General features: G+C 40.3%; 1 protein-coding gene across 1 annotated transcript in view; it reads right to left on the bottom strand.

Moving 5' to 3' along the window:
- The window catches only part of lepr (leptin receptor), a 36,509-nt gene extending 33,482 nt beyond the window's left edge, over positions 1 to 3,027 (bottom strand). Inside the window, exon 1 of the mRNA XM_032524881.1 lies at positions 2,890 to 3,027. The gene's annotated coding sequence lies outside the window, so the exon portion shown is untranslated. The remainder of the gene's footprint in view (positions 1 to 2,889) is intronic.
- Positions 3,028 to 3,373: the final 346 nt, after the last annotated feature.

Below are 3,373 nucleotides of genomic sequence, written 5' to 3'. Positions count from 1 at the left end.
TCTGTCTCTCTCTCTCTTTCTCTGAGTCACACTTTTGATCTCCACCTTAATGTCTCTCCGCCAACCCTGTTTGTCACCTTGAGTGATCCAAACACTCTCATTGTTCTAAAATCAAAGCTCTCAGGTTGTAAAGCATGGCGATAAAGTTTCATTTGAGTGTACTGAAGTTTCGTACAATGTTTTTCTGAATGAAAGCACTACACTTGCAGTTAATGAATGAAACTCCCCTGGCTGAGGCCATCGTATCACCCGTGTTGTTTTGGTTATTTTTCATTCAAATATTTTCCGAGCAAACGTGTAAAACATGGGGTTTGAGTTGTTTATTTGCAGCCTGAGGCCGTTAATATCAGATTTTTTTTTGTTTGTTTTCTTTTTAGTCCCGCTTCTCCTTCATCACAGCTTGTCATCAGAGGATTTCAGATTTCTAAATGATAATTAACAAAAGCAGGGTTTAAAAAAGCATGAGACAGCAAACATGCAGTTTAGCAATTGGACAGGAAATCCATGCAAACATAATTATATTAGTTTATCTTGTGTTTCTGTAACAGTCTTTTTTGTCCGGTTTGCTTATTTTTTTCAACTTTCCGTTCTATTCATAAACACAGCACAGAATAAAAAAACAACCCTAAATAGGAAGTGAGGATGAATAAGTGCAAGAGAAACAGGAGTGGTGGGAGTGCTTACAGGGGGGATGATAAAAACAAAGTGGACAGCGAGAATGACAGAAAATGGGAAAAGTGGAGCGGAAGCTACACAATGAATACACCAACATGGAGAGTCTTCCTAGAATATTTGCACTGCTGGGCCTCTAAAAGCATTATCACCAAACCCCACAAACAACAAGTGAGGCAAAACCATTTGTTAACAGCCTTAGAGCTCCAAAACATTTGGTCATAATGTAGCAATTACAGCAAACTAAGTTATGAAAGTTTCAGTAATTCCTTAAACCTTGAACCCAGACTCCCTGTGACACTAGAGGCAGTCTGTTGTCTGGGTAAAGTGCAGTCAGTCCAAGGACATGTAGTCTAAAGTGGAAACTTTAATGTTTGAATGTGAGTGTATATGTGTTCATCAATGCATTAGCCCTTCCTCCAGCTCCCTGTGCCCTTGAATACCAATACGCAGGCATAGAGAATAAAAGGAGGTACCTAGTTGTTGATATTGTTTTTCAGTTCCACATTTGACAAGCGTTGCAACTCATATGATTTTTTACCTCTCTACATATTTGGATTGCTTTGATAATGTAGCAATTCAAATTGTTCCTGCAAGTTTTTGATTTATTCTTTTACTGGAGCAGCGGTTTCATGGAAATTCAACAACTGTTGTTCCCGGTTATCAGTATGAGATTGAGGTTAGTTATTTCTAGGAAATAGTATGTAATGTAAGCATTTCTGGTTTATTTCCCAATATACAGTAAATACAATTCTGGAGGAGAAATTCTGCCCACCAAGTTGCTAAACACAACAAAGCAAATACTGAGGACAATAGCTGAGTGTCCTGCAGCCGTAAGAGTGAACATTAAGATCAACTGGAGTAGCACCGGGTTAAGTAACCACTTACACTTTCAGCTCCTGTGGAAATTCAGCCCTAGTGGTCTAACTCAGCAAACAGTACAGAAGCCCACCATCACCATGGGGATCTCTGTGATCATAGTCTCACCTTTTGCACTTCTAGTATGAATAAACCAAATGGTCAATTTGGCAGCAAAATGCCCTGCCAAATGACCGTGGCTATTAGCTCAGACACAGATGCAGAAAAACCAGAGTCTGTCGATCGAGGCCGGACTGGTCGGCCCAAGGCTCGTCTGATATGTCTGGAGCCGAAGCCCCTGGTGAAGCCTCAGATTTTGCAGTCCAAACACGAGGGCTGTTTTCACTGTGGGGGAAAATGGCCTTTTTTGAACTTTAATGCACATAACTGAAATAATTTACTGTAAGAAGAACCCAGATAACAGGCTGATAACAAGGTAAGGCAGAGGACAGCATTCTGAATAGATTATAGCTTCATTAAAATCTCCATGCTGGGATATTTTAAAGAAGTATATCAACATTTCGTTTTTGAGTGACATGAGAATATCAACGTCTGTTCATTAAAGGACTTTGGGGAAGTATGTTTATTTGCCTTCTTGCCATGATTATCTGTCTGTTCGATAAGAGCCAGCAGACAGTAAGCTTTGCCTGGTAAAAATAAAACAACAACAACACACAAACGCTTCAGTTACATCTGTCAACAAGACAGCAGGAAGTCATTGCTCCAAGAAATAGTCCAGAATCTGAACATGTCATTTTCATACACAATGTTTTACATTTCAAAAAAACAAAATATATTATGTATCTTCTTCCGGTCTTTATGCTAAGCTAGGCCAAACACGCCCCCCAGCGTCGTGCAACACACAGATATAAGAGAGTTTATCATTTCACTCTTGGAAAGAAAAATAAACAAATTCCTTAAACGTATGAACTAACTAAAACTTCTAACTCACATCAAAATAAGAAATAAATTCTCCCTGTGGTTCTTGTTGTACTGCGTCATTAAAGTTTAAAGCAAAATATATGGAGGCGAAGCAACAATGTGGAGAGAGACAGCAGCAGACAGACTGCAACAAAGAGTTCTGGGTAATTAACTAGAGAAAGGAAAACAGAGAGAAGTGACAGCGGCCAGAAATAGAAACTGAAGAATAACACAAGGTTTCATCCTTTGTTTGCACTTTCTCCTCACAAACTGTGATAAAACTCCAGACATTCAGAATTAAAAGAGTAAGCAAGCTCACAATGTTGTTATTATCAAATGAGGTGTAATTCATTGTGGGCAGCGTGTGTCATTCACCACACAACTTTTGTTCCGTGTCTTGTTAAATGTTGCAATATAACTTTGAGACAGATGACTCACCAGCAGCCCCGCACAATGAGACCTCAAGAAGTATACCATGGGAAATGAAGTTTTCCTTCCAGCTGATATCCTGAACATTTATAGTAGCAGACAGAGAGCTTTATGTGGAGCAGTGCGTCTCTGGGCATGAGGGGCTATTTCTAGACCACGGTGTCAGAATACACACCAATCACTCACAACACCGCACGCAGGCCAGGATGTTGCATGCATGTGTTTGCAATGCAGGTGTGTATGCACTGCAAGTGTACATGGGGGTTAGAGTTTACTGGTTGAAAGCCATCTCTATTTTTGTGTTCAAGTGCACCGATTGGAGGTGTACAGTGTAGCTGTTGGCAGAGGGGAACTTCACAGAGCCTTAGACAAACAGGAGCATACAAGCAGACCCTTCTGTCAGTGGTTGCCTCAAATTTTCCCCTCAGATGGTACAGTGGAGTTTTCTTTGTTCCTGTGTGTGTGAGTGTGTGTGTGTGTGTGTGTGTGTGTG

This window comes from Etheostoma spectabile, chromosome 9 (genome assembly GCF_008692095.1).
Source record: "Etheostoma spectabile isolate EspeVRDwgs_2016 chromosome 9, UIUC_Espe_1.0, whole genome shotgun sequence".
NCBI lineage: Eukaryota > Metazoa > Chordata > Actinopteri > Perciformes > Percidae > Etheostoma > Etheostoma spectabile.
The sequence above is the reverse complement of the archived record's forward strand: the minus strand, read 5'-3'. Positions and strand labels throughout refer to the sequence as shown.